Source organism: Salvelinus namaycush, chromosome 28 (genome assembly GCF_016432855.1).
Source record: "Salvelinus namaycush isolate Seneca chromosome 28, SaNama_1.0, whole genome shotgun sequence".
Taxonomy (NCBI): domain Eukaryota; kingdom Metazoa; phylum Chordata; class Actinopteri; order Salmoniformes; family Salmonidae; genus Salvelinus; species Salvelinus namaycush.
The window spans coordinates 29,850,941-29,865,486 of record NC_052334.1 but is presented as its reverse complement, the minus strand read 5'-3'; positions in this window follow the sequence as shown (position 1 = coordinate 29,865,486).

The window sequence follows — 14,546 nt, the reverse complement described above, 5'->3', positions numbered from 1 at the left end:
AACAGAAATGAGGACTCCCCTTCATTGTCGGGGATTAGAAAAAAATTGTAACTGTAATCTGTTACAATACCAGCTAAAATATTGTAATCATATTACATGTACTTCAGAAAAATGTGACGATTCAGTTTAATCCACCTGAAAAGACAGAACAAATAATACAACAAATATTGTGGTTAAATTCAAATATACTAATTGATAAGATTAAAAAAAAAAAAGGTATAATTTTAGTGAATGATATCATAAATAGGACTGGTGGAGTTATGTCACACATGCAGCTAACACAGACATATGGAAATGTCTGCTCTACCCAAAATTACAACCAATTAATTGCAGCATTACCACAAAAATGGAAGAGGCAAGTAGAAGGGGAAAAAGTAAGGAACTTGTATGTCGGCCCTGTATTAAAGAACATAAATGGTTAAAGAAAAGTGTGATAAATAAAAACATATACCAATTTCATTTAAGGACCAAAAGAAACTGACAGCTGTGCCATATAAATGGCAAAATAGTTGGGAAGAGATTTTCGATGTACCCATTCCATGGCACATGGTTTATGAATTGATACACAAAACAACGCCGGATTCAAAACGTCTAATTTTTCTATTTAAATTACTATACAAAACTCTTGCAACCAATAGAATGTTATATATATGGGGGATACAATCTTCCCAGCTCTGCAGATTCTGCTGTGAGGAGGCAGAGTCATTAGATCATTTATTTTGGTATTGTCCATATGTAGCTCATTTTTGGTCACAGGTCCAGGAATGGCTGAAGAATTGCAACATTTGCCCAGAACTAATGCTACAGATAGCAATACTGGGTGATTTGAAAAGCCATAGTCAATCAATCATTAATATAATAATTATTTTAGCGAAAATGTTTATTTTTAATTTACAATCTGTAGAAGCTATGAGAATAGGAAGGTTCAATTCTTTTGTCAAGCATCACAGCACAGTTGAAAAATATATGGCAAATAGAAATCCAAAATAGATGATGTTGAGAGATAGATGGGAGGGGTTGAATGGAGCTGAAGGGTGGGACTAATAACAAGGTAACCAATGTAAAACATACGGGATCTGTAAAATGTATATAGGTTCGGAACTTTTGTGAAATAGCACAGTTACAAATAGAAATCAAACTGGATGGACATCAGAAATAGAGGAAGGACTAAGAACAAACAAGAGAGAACTATTGTAAAGTAGACTGTGTCTGTAAAATGTGTATAAGATGTATACATTGAAGGTAAAAGCAGAAGTGTTTATTAGTTTACTCCAATTGGGGGATCGGTGGTAGGGTTTGCGGAGAATAATAATAAAGGTATATTCTTTAAAAAAGTATGTATGTCTATATAGGTATGTGTATGTACTGTATACTGTATATGTGTATATGTATGCATGCGTGTATGGATATATATATTTACCCCAAAAATATGGGGGATTGGAAATGATGCAGACAATTACATTGACGGAAGCAACATTCTTTCCGCAATATTAAGCTGATCCACCAAAAAAAAAATATATAATAATAATTTTAAAAGATGGACTACAAAAAGAAAACCAGCCACGTCACGGACACCGACGCCTTGCTTCCAGACAAACTAAACACCTTCTTTGCCCGCTTTGAGGAAAATACAGTGCCACCGACATGGCTACCAAGGACTGCGGGCCCCCTCCTCCTTCTCCGTGGCCGATGTGAGTAAGACATTTAAACGTGTTAACCCTTGCAAGGCTGCCGGCCCAGATGACATCTCTAACCGCATCCTCAGAGCATGCGCAGACCAGCTGGCTGGTGTGCTTACGGACATATTCAATCTCCCCCTATCCCAGTCTGCTGTCCCCACATGCTTCAATATGGCCACCATTGTTCCTGTACCCAAGAAGGCAAAGATAACTGAACTAAATGACTATCGCCCCGTAGCACTCACTTCTGTCATCATGAAGTGCTTTGAGAGACTAGTCAAGGATCATACTGCCCCAACAGGTCCACAGACGATGCAATCGCCATCACACTGCACACTGCCCTATCCCATCTAGACAAGAGGAATACCTATGTAAGAATGCTCAGCATTCAACACCATAGTACCCTCCAAGCTCATCATTAAGCTGGAGAGCCTGGGTCTCAACCCCGCCCTGTGCCGTTGGGTCCTGGACTTTCTGACGGGCCGCCTCCAGGTGGTGAAGGTAGGAAACAACATCTCCACTTCGCTGATCCTCAACACTGGGGCCCCACAAGGGTGTGTGCTCAGCCCCCTCCTGTACTCTCTGTTCTCCCATGACTTCGTGGCCATACACGCCTCCAACTCAATTATCAAGTTTTCAGACCACACAACAGTAGTGGGCTTGATTACCAACAACGACGAGACAGCCTACAGGGAGGAGGTGAGGGCACTCGGAGTGTGGTGTCAGGAAAACATCCTCTCAATCAACGTCAACAAAACAAAGGAGATGATCGTGGACTTCAGGAAACAGCAGAGGGAGCACCCCCTTATCCACATCGAAGGGACAGCAGTGGAGAAGGTGGAAAGTTTTAAGTTCCTTGGCGTACACATCACGGACAAACTGAAATGGTCCACCCACACAGACAGCGTGGTGAAGAAGGCGTAACAGCGCCTCTTCAACCTTAGGAGACTGAATAAATTTGGCCCTCAAAACTTTTACAGATGCACAATTGAGAGCATCCTGCCGGGCTGTATCACCGCCTGGTATGGCAACTGCATCTCCCACAACCGCAAGGCTCTCCAGAGGGTAGTGCAGTCTGCACAACACATCACCAGAGGCAGACTACCTGCCCTCCAGGATACCTACAGCACCCGATGTCACGGGAAGGCCAAAAAGATCATCAAGGACAACAACCACCCGAGCCACTGCTTGTTCACCCCGCTATCATCCAGAAGGCGAGGTCAGTACAGGTGCATCAAAGCTGGGACCGAGAGACTGAAAAACAGTTTCCATCTCAAGGCCATCAGACTGTTAAACAGCTATCACTGACACAGAGAGGCTGCTGCCTACATACAGACTTGAAATCATTGGCCACTTTAATAAATGGATCACTAGTCACTTTAATAATGTTTAGATATCTTGCATTACTCATCTCATATACTGTATTCAATAGCATCTTGCCTATGCCGCTTAGTTATCACTCATCCATATATTTATATGTTCATATTCTTATTCCATCCCTTTCCATCCCTTAACTCAGCAAGTCAGTTAAGAACTAATTCTTATTTACAATGACAGCCTATCGGGGAACAGTGGGCTAAGTAAAGAGAGATCCTTGATGAAAACCAGCTCCAGAGTGCTCATGACGTCAGACTGGGGCGAAGATATACCTTACAACAGGACAACGACCCTAAGCACACAGCCAAGACAGCACAGGACTGGCTTTGGCACAAGCCTCTGAATGTCCTTAAGTGGTCCAGCCAGAGCCTGGACTTGAACCCAATCGAACAACTCTGGAGAGTCCTGAAAATAACTGTGCTGCGACGCTCCCCATCCAGCCTGACAGAGCTTGAGAGGATCTGCAGAGAAGAATGAGAGAAACTCCCCAAATACAGGTGTGCCAAGCTTGTAGTGTCATACCCAATAAGACTGGAGGCTGTAATCGCTGGCAAAGGTGCTTCAACAAAGTACTGAGTAAAGGGTCTGAATACTTATGTAAATGTGATGCATTTCTAAAAAGGTGTTTTTGCTTTGTCATTATGGGGTATTGTGTGTAGATTGATGAGGGAAAAAACTATATAATATACATTTTAGAATAAGGCTGTAATATAACAAAATGTGGAAAAAGTCAAGGGGTCTGAATAATTTCCGAAAGCAGTGTGTGTGTGTATGTGTGTGTGTGTGTGTGTGTGTGTGTGTGTGTGTGTGTGTGTGTGTGTGTGTGTGTGTGTGTGTGTGTGTGTGTGTGTGTGTGTGTGTGTGTACATTTGTGTTTGTGTGATTGAACCCTAAGATCAGGGGACGTGCACCCATTTGAGAACCAGTAATATGACAGCACACACCATTTTTCTCTGAATGTCGCTCTCACTTTCTCTCTCACCCCCTTACACTCTCTCTCTTTCTCTCTCTCTTTCATTTCTCTCTCTCTCTGACAAATGGGAGCAGCGTCCATTAGGATGTTTTATGAGGTGATGGTGACACGGGCGCTCTATGGCCCCTAACGGCTCTTTGAGGCCTTTCAACTCCCCAGACTCCCATCTCTAATACCCCCTGTATGGTTTTCTCTCTCTCTCTCTCTCTCTCTCTCTCTCTCTCTCTCTCTCTCTCTCTCTCTCTCTCTCTCTCTCTCTCTCTCTCTCTCTCTCGCTCTCTCTCTCTCTCTCTCTCTCTATTAATCTACTCTGCTCTGTAATATTGGAGCTCATCGCTCTTTGTCAACCTTGGCGGGCCTGATACAGATTTGTGCGATCCTGAATCCCCTGGCTCATACGGTCCCTCAATGCTTATAGTTCCAGACGGTGCGGCTGATGTATGGACCTCGTCTTTATTCTGCATGGGAGACAGCGCTGCCTTTGTGACCCTGGAGGAGGCAGAGAGGTAGGAGGTAAAGAGAGGCAGGGCCTGCCCCTAATGAAGACCACTCAGGGCAGGTTTTCACTTGGCCTCTAATGCGTTCCAACCCCCCTGGACTGATGGGGTGCTCAGAGGTATACATGTACGCATGGTGTTGGAACAGTGTAGTGAAACCACCTCCCCCCACCTCTCTTTTTCAACTTAGAGACATAAACACTTTGCCGGGTGTCAAATACCGCCTTGAGACGGCCCCTAATGCCTTTCCTCCTCAGACAACTGTTTGAAGTGAATGGGCTCTCTGGGTGTCAGGGGGCTTTGGGAGAGGACTGGACTGTCTATGATCTGTCAGTCAACGAGGGGCTGGTGGGGGGCTGGGGGGCTGGTAGAAGGGATTAGCCGGAACATAGGAGCACAATGTAAAAGGCAAGAAGGGGGTAACAGTTTACCATTGACCTTGAGACATACAGTACTGTAGCGATTGACAGGTCCCTTGTGTTTCAGTGTGTCTAACTGCAACTGCTTTACAGGAAAAGGAGACAGCTACAGAGCACTGAGTGTGAGTGTGGTTTTAACACCTAGGTCTTCAGTGCTGTAGTGGGTTGTACAGTACAGACCAAGACTGAAATTCACACCTTCGAGACTGTTTGCTATACTATACAGTATTAATATCAGACACAGTTATTGCATGGGCAGTAGCAAAGATAATGGTTTCTGAGTTTGTTTCATTTAACTGATGACAAAATCACTTGGGTATTGGTGGTGGGGTTTATGGTTTGTAGGGCATATGGGACAACAGAAACCTACATATCAAAATCTAGATATAAACAATAAGGAAGGGGTCTATCGTGCCTAGCGTTGATGTGTGGGCCTCTGTCCTTTCTTATCTCCACGCTACCAAAGTACAACGCTTCCTCTGAATCTCTGCCCAAATCCTATCTGTCTGCCCAAACTCTTTTCTTAGAGTTCTCTCTCTGTGTGTGTGTGTGTGTGTGTGTGTGTGTGTGTGTGTGTGTGTGTGTGTGTGTGTGTGTGTGTGTGTGTGTGTGTGTGTGTGTGTGTGTGTGTGTGTGTGTGTGTGTGTGTGTTTAAAACTATACTTGTGGGGACATTTTGTTTTTTCTAGGGGGTTTAGGGTTAAGGTTAGGTTTGGGGTTAGGTAAAATATGATTTTGAATCGGACCGAATTGTGTGTCCCAACAAGGTTAGTTATACAGTTAGTTATAAGTGTGTGTGTGTGTGTGTGTGTGTGTGTGTGTGTGTGTGTGTGTGTGTGTGTGTGTGTGTGTGTGTGTGTGTGTGTGTGTGTGTGTGTGTGTGTGTGTGTGTGTGTGTGTGTGTGTGTGTGTACCATCTGTTCATGTAAACTTTGATAAGGAACACATATGCTAAATGTACATTTAAGCAACAGAGCATGCAGGGTAATGTGCTTCACAACACCTCTAACTTCAAGCATCATGTTTAGGGTAGTTTCCCACGCTCACTGCTTTAAATAGGCCTACAAGCCGGTGGGTTCCACTGACACACTCGCTGACACACATACACAAATTGGAGAACAGGCACGACAATCCATGCAGCACTTCATTCTCAAATGCCTCATGCTCATGCCTTGCTGGCAGCAGGTGCTTGGTGCATCTTCTTCCTCATAATTTCAGGAAAGAGCCAAATTGTGCAACTTGCGTGCAGTATGTTGAATGTGTGTCTGTCTGGGAGAGATTGTAGCCAGGTGCTTGCTGACATACTGGGGCTTGTGGTTGCGGTCAGTGGCTTGCTGGCTGCTCGGCTTCACTGCTCTGTAGACAACCCAGAGGGAACTGTCTCTTTTTGTTTTTCTGCGTAACCTTTTTTGGTGCGTGTGTATGGCAGTAACAGAATGCTTGCAGTGTACCCTAAGCACCATTCCACATCACCTGCCTGTCAGACAATAGGCTTTCGTGACAAGACTCTGAGGTTTGGTTTCCGCCAATGGTGTGTGTGTGTGTGTGTGTGTGTGTGTGTGTGTGTGTGTGTGTGTGTGTGTGTGTGTGTGTGTGTGTGTGTGTGTGCGTGTGTGTGCGTGTGTGCGTGTGCGTGTGCGTGTGCGTGTGCGTGTGCGTGTGTGTGTGTGTGTGTGTGTGTGTGTGTGTGTGTTGTTAAGCATGTAGCTACATTAGAACAAGAGTGTTCTAATACTGGCTTCTTAATGTCAGTCCTGAAGGCCTCCTCAATATGCAGGATTCCATTCTGAAGTGAAGCTATTGTACCGCCGGCTTTACAGATACAACATGATGTAAACATTACAGAAACAAACTGACGTTACATATAGTACCAAACACAGTCAAGGGGTCCTGAGGACCCACACTGGAACACTGGAACCATATTGTAATCTGCTACTATAATAATATTGGTGCTGCATTGTTGTTGTTGTAGAATCACTACAAAGCTAACTACTGGTGCAAGTAGGAGGTTTAAAGGGCCCCTGTCTGTTTTTCCTGTGGGCTTTGCTCTGGTAGAGGAGCCACCACTGATGGTGACAGATGCCAGAGATGAATGAGTGCTGGGCCTAGGCAGGGTTTGTGGGCATACACCAAGGCACAATATTTAAAGACATGAATTTCCCATAGTGGGTCTATTAAACTACAGGAGTTTACAGGCTAATATGATGATATGAAGATTACCATTTTTTACGTCAGAACGGAATGAATCGGAATTGCAATGGGATGCCATAACGGCAACATGTATCTGAAGTGCAGATTCTGAGTTTCACACAGGGTTGGTTAGAAACCCTCTTACCCAGAAGTCCTGTCCAGGTTCTGCTCAGATGAGTCATGGAGACGTATCAAAAGGTCTGCATTCACCCCCACACAAACCACTGCTCTTGATCTGACTCACTGAACTTCAGCCTGCTTAAACTCATAGAGACACATACTCTGGTTCACACACATTGACTTTCCACAGCATAACCTGTGCAACCCACTGCAACATCAAATCATTAGACTTCCACAGATATATCAGTCACTGTGATTCATGTGAGTATGACAATGATACAGCCTGTTGCATAATAAACTGGGGATCAGCCAAACATATTGCAACAAGGCTTTCATCAGTTGACCTTGGTACCAAACAGTATGGTGCTCATAACCAGGTGAGAGCTAACTAGTCAAATACATAGTTGACTACGTTATTGTTATCATTATTAGTGAAGTATCCTGACATAATATTATTTGTTGTAGTGCAGTACACTACTGTACCATTGAGTTATCATAATGTGTCGCCATGGGTGTACTGCTGTATGTGTTCTACTGTATGCTCTTCTGCGTTGTGGTTCATAGAGAATACATCTTTCTGCTTGTTTGATCTGTGCATTCAGAGGTTGGCATGAGAATGCTTTGCCCCGGCCCGGCCGCAGAACAGTTCCTGTATGAGTGGATGGTGTTCCTTTCTTGCTTTTCGACCACACTCTGTGAAGGAAAAAACCATGCAACAGACATGCTGTGTGTTTCTCACTCCAGCTGAAGAGCAGAGGCCACTTTATGGACTTTTCACTGTATACTACTTATGCGCTCAACACATACAAATACACACACACACACACACAAACACACACACACACACACACACACACACACACACACACACACACACACACACACACACACACACACACACACACACACACACACACACACACACACACACACACACACACACACAATCGTCTCTCGCTGTGCTCTCAATCATCTCTTCGCCACACCGTGCAGTACTGATCTCTTCCCTTAGTAAGACTGTCATCAGAGGGATTCTACCCATTTCTCTCCCAATGGTACTCAGCCACATACTGTAGGTGACCAACATATGAACATGATGTCACGCCCTGACCTTAGAGTTCCTTATTATTTTCTATGTTTGGTTAGGTCAGGGTGTGACTCGGGTGGGAAAGTCTATGTTTTCTATTTCTTTGTTTTTGGCCGTGTGTGTTTCCCAATCAGAGGCAGCTGTCTATAGTTGTCTCTGATTGGGGATCATACATAAGTTGTCATTTTCCTTTTGGGTTTTGTGGGATCTTGCTTTCTGTTTAGTGTTTCTGCCTGACAGAACTGTGTGCTTTCGTTTTCACGTTTGTTATTTTTGTTTGAGTGTTTTTTAAAATAAAATAATCAGGAACACTTTCCACACTGTGCTTTGGTCCACTCTTCCTCCCACCAACGAGAGCCGTAACACACGAGGTCAAATTTTCACAGGAATCAGACATATTAAAATCTGTATTCTAGTCTGTCTTTCCCCTTCAGCTGAGAAAACTTCAGAAAAACATGACTGGACCAACAATGTCTTGTGTCATAAGCCATTTAGCTACTTTGGCGATTCATTGAGCTTCTGACGACTTTTGGATTTATTCACTGTCTGACAAGTATAGCTGGATGACTCATGGTTTACATAACCGTTGAAAGACCAAACGGTCAACAGCGAGATGAGAGAGAGAGCGGTGATGAATCACTCCATCCATCACTTGTGGTCTTCTGAATGTCTCAGTCGTTAGGTGCATGTTTCCATTATGCTAATGAGTAAAACAGACCCTGTTCCAAACACTATGATGTGATCCCTCCAGACTGACTCAGTGACAAGCTTCTGTAGACAGTCATTCTGTGGTAGAAGAATATCCAACATGGCTGAGCAAGCTACCGTATCTTTCCGTAATCAGAGCTGATGATGAGCGCTGATGAGACTGGAAATGATTTCATAATATAATTTAACTGCAGTCATGACAGTCAATCTTAAAAAGGAAAAAAGTTCTAAATAATAATTTCGTCAACTTTTTAAGTGGGGAAGCTCAAATTGAACAGATATAATTTGTACTTTTTGTGGGTTGTTCTAGAGTTTTCACTTTCTAATTGGTGGCAGCAGACAGCACTCTTAGACATGAATCATCACATTTGACTTCACACTGTACATATCAGCATTAATATTATTTGTTTTGTTCAGACAGCGATATAGTTCGGGGAGTGGAAAACCACAGACGGCGCATTGTGTGTTTGTTTCACCAGCCTTCCCCAATCTCGAAAGCAGAAGTGAAAAACGGTTTAGAAGTGCGACCGACGCTTTCCTGTGACCACGGAACGCAGACGACTGTCTGAGAAGCTCTCACGCGAACGCTGGCCAGGAACCATGGCGACGGCAGGTTACAGGCGCAGAAGTGGAAGCAAGCAGGCGACTGAGGAAGTCATTGGTTTTTTGATGGCAATCAACGTGGTTTCATGTCACTCCGCACCAGTGGAGGGACATGGTCTGCAGGCGTGGGAAAGAGCATTGATTACACCGATCAACACAGATGACCAGTCTGCTGATGTCTACATCCAAGGACTAAGACTCATTCACTTCCTTGTTGACCTCATCACATTTTAGATGCAGTTTCTGCTGTTGATTTCATCTGCAATCAAAATATATCAAACACATTGCAGTGCACCAGTCTGTGAGAGCCCCATATCTTACAGCCATCAGTGCTAAGTGCTAGGGACAGGGACAGGCGTCACATCTTTCTCTCTGCGTCTGGGGCCATAAATGCATCAGCAACAACAATAGCAGGGACCCAACCAGAGACATGCGAACCACAGAGACTTGTGTTACTGTCGTCTGCTACCATGGAAACAGTGGTGCAGGTCTCACCTGACTACGACAGCCCACCATTCCACCCTTCACTTTTACTCTGTCTCTTCTCAGAGGGGGGCATGCTCCAAACAGACAATTACAAGTTATCTGACCAGAGAGGCTTTAGTGGAGTCTTACAGTACTAGCAGCCAGGTTTGGTGGATTCTGACAACAACCATAGAGGTTTTACTGGCTGCAGCCCAGGCAGGCTTCCCTCCCTCCTTCAGAGGTTTTTGTGGATTCAGCCTGTTATATAGGTTTAATAGGTTCTGACCCCCAGTTAGATGGACTCTGTTGAGGTTTTAATGGTCTGGTCTTGGTTTCGGCATCGCAGAGAGAAGCTAATGACAATTGATCATTAACAAATATTCGGCAAATAAGCACAAAGTAACTGCAAACTCATGACGGTCGCTCACTGGCCCTGGCGTTCTCGCGGTTGTCTGGCCAGTGCCGGGTTTCATGGAGGGAAAGTATCTTAAAACACAGATGGAATTTCATCCCAACTCTCTGCATCTCCTTTTTTCCAGTGTATACCGAGAGCTTGTTTCTGCTTTCAATTTCTATCCATCTCTCTGTGTTCTATATCCTTCCTCCTCGTCAGACCGTGATTGAGGCGAGTAACATATCTACTGGATGTCCTTGACTATCTCTCAAGAACACATATCCACCAAAAGAGAATCAGGCTTTACTACTCATTCCATAAGCTCAGCCCCCATAGCCATGCTTTTGTATTTTAAAGAAGTATTAGTAGTCAATCTTGAAGTAGTATGCGTTACATATATCGTATTGTTTTGAACTTCGCTGTACATTTGTGTTAACTTGTTTTGGCTATGCTGTATTTTGATGCACATGAGTTTCACAATGTCTGTGTGTGTGAGAGACTGTCTCATCATGTGATAGCAGCATGGGGTGGCTGTCGTCTCCAGAGCGGTGAGTCTCCCTTAGCCACACCTGCCACAGCATGGCTAGAGCCTAGTTTCCCTCAACCCAGCTCCTCTATCACATGTGACCAGGCTGATCTATCATGCCACCAACCAGTCTAGCTCTCCCTACAAGGCAACCAAAAAGAGGAGCTGAGGGGGAAACCACTCTGTGACTCGTAGGGTTCTGTGGTCCTCTGACACGGTGCCCAGCTAGCACATTTGGTTCCTTGGAAGTTTTGGGAACATACGTCTTTAGGTTGCAAGGAGGTTCTGAGAATGTTTTACTATGGTTCCCTGAAAGTTTTCCTGGGAGGTTTTATTAACCTTTTGACATGTACGATCACATATTTGTGATCATTGTCGAGTGGTCCCTGCAGCGTACCATCAAAAATGAGGTGATTGGAACAGTAGAAACAGAACGTCTACATATGATGCAACAAACGCGTCTCAATAGCAGTGTTGTCTGAAAAGCATCTAAACGATTATAAGGTCATCACATCTGTATTCCTCAATTTCTCATTTTATTGTGAAAGATAAATGCGAACTTCATCTACCGAGCATCACATGGAACACATCCACGGCCAAACTCATTCCATAAACCAGTCTAAATAACAGGTTTCGCTGACAAAAAATGAAACATGAATAAGCGACCTAACAGCTAGACTTGTTTACAACGTACCACATCTCTGGTGAGCAGAAGGGAGAATTGTAATATTGTTCAGAAAAGAGATACTTGTCAGCTAAGTTATGAGCGGGTAAATTCTTTATGATGGCAGCCATGTTGGTTTATGTTTGAAAAGCAAAAACTCCCTAATCCCAGAATGCCATTCACTATAAAATGCAAATAAACAAAGTCAAAGATGCCTGTGCCCATTGCCCAAATAAAATAAACTTAGTTTGGCCACTTTTCAGCATATTACAAATCTTCGATGTGCTTGTTACAATGTATACAAGAACCGGAGCAGATGATTTAAAAAGTAGTTTACAGTTTTTGACAATTCACGAAGCAAATAAAATGTTATCACCTCACAGATTATCACCTCATATACAAGCCTACTGCCTAGCCTAGCAGACAATGCGGTCTTCATAGAGAATAGCTGCAAAATGCAACAATCAAATTCTAGAACAGCAGTATGGAATTCTGGTACCGCATGCAAAAAGAACTCCTGCTGTAAGGGCCGTTATTAATATATAGAGCTTACCCGTCAAAATACTTTTAATAACACTGTTAGCTTAGGTTAACTGTTTTGAACTCCAAGCACAGATAGGACACATGGACATTTATTTATTTAAGCATCAATTAATCATGCAAACACATGTATTTTTTATTGTGGTATGGCGTCAGGGAGATTCAAACCTATAATCTTGTGTTCTCTATCCATGCACCACCAGGATGGAGCTAGCATGCCATGTTTTTTGAACTCATACAAAGCTGTTCATTTTAGTTTATTCAAACAGACCCCATTTCAAAGGAAACAAGCACTCATTAAGATCAGGTGTGGCCAATTAGTGGTCGCAGCCAACACACCTGAACACACTTAACAAGATAGAGGATAGAGAGAGTTTTGTTGACGCTGAGAACGGAATGTATATGTTTTTAAATAACATTCTTACTCGTACTAATGTTTTCTTGTGGTTTTCATGGAAGGTTTTCTTAATGTTCTGAGAACATGCCTTTTAATAGAGCCATAATGAAACCGGCAGAAAACGTTATGCTAAGTACTGACATTCCCACCTCAGAAACATATGGTCCTCAGAACGTTATGTGCTAGCTGGGTATCCTGGACCATTCCCAGAACCTTGTGGGAAGATTGTATGCAACATAACCATAGGACAACCACACTCTCAAAAAGCTCTAAGAAACATACGGTTCTCAGAATGTTATGTGCTAGCTGGGTGTAGACCCACAGCCCAGCCATACTCGGATTAAGCCAAAACAGGGGTGACGCAGAAACAAACACATTAATACAGGATTATAAAGAGCGAGAAGTGTGTATGTGCATGTGCTTGCAAAAGAGAGAAGAGAGAGAAGAAACAGAGAAAAGGTCTCTTCGTTTATGTGCTAAATACCAGACTAACCACAGGTGGGAGCTCCTCTGTTGACCCCATAAAAAAGAAAATGGAGGACCAGTCTTTGTTTGATTTCTTTGTCATTTATAGATCCTTAAAGTTCCAACAGAAGCTAGGCAGAAGCTGCAAAGCTTCTGGCTAACACACTGAGTGCGAAGAACCACAGCTCCGGATGTTCTGGCACAACAGAAATTAATTATTGATGTATTACTCCAGTTTGATTCAGTCATAACCCAGCAATTTAATGATAGACACTCACTGCCCTAATCGGGACAATACTATGCATTCTGCTTGAAAACATGCAGAGCATTCAGGTTATTTTTGATGTCCTGTGGTTTGGTGACAGGTTTGGTGTTAAGTCTTATGGAAAGCCCCCCATTGTCATGTGACCATCACCATAAAGGTTACTGGTTGCAGCACAACATCTCCCAACTGAATGCACCATAGGTGAGGATGAATCATTCAGTGGTTTTCCCAGGACTTTTTTCTTGCTCTAAGGAATTTCCCCCAAAATGGTCATGCAACCCTCCGAGTAATTGATTTTGTAAATCTGATTGTCTAGATTTCTAGATCAAATGTAGGCTTCTTTCGAAAAGAAAAAAAAACAGAACATTCAAAATCATGTTTTTCATTCAATTTGATGATATTTTAATGAAAACAGATGAAAGTAGAACTACCAAAGTGGTGCCAAAATTTGACTGCAGCATGTCAGCAAATATAGTTTGAGTGTTCCTCTATTCAGCTAAGGCAGACATACTTAAAGGTTTCCGCTTTCATCTGTGTCTTGTGTTAGCTGGTAACTGGCTAGTTACAGTCCCTTCAGAAAGTATTCATATGACTTGACTTACTCCACATGTTGTTGTGTTACTGCCTGAATTCAAAATGGATTCAATAGATTTTTTTCTCACCCATCTATTTATACATGATACCCCATAATGAGAAAGTGAAATTTACTTTTTTCCCCTCAAATTTATTGGAAATGAAATACAGAAATATCTCATTTAAATAAGCATTCACACCCCTGAGTCATGTTAGAATCCCGTTTGGCAGTGAGGGAGTCTTTCTCAGCTGTAGGTCTTTCTGGGTAAGTCTCTAAGAGCTTTGCACAGCTGGATTGTACAATATTTGCTAATTATTCTTAAAACAATTCTTCAAGCTCTGTCAAGTTGGTTGTTGATCATTGCTAGATAGCCATTTTAAAGTCTTACTATAGATTTTCAAGCCGATTTAAGTTAAACTGTAACTAGGCCACTCAGGAACATGAAATGTCGTCTTGGTAAACAACTCCAGTGTATATTTGGCCCTGCGTTTTAGGTTACTGTCATGCTGAAAGGTAAATTTGCATCCCAGTGACTTTTGGAAAACAGACTGAACCAGGTTTTCCTCTATGATTTTGCCTGTGCTTAGCTCTATTCCATTTATT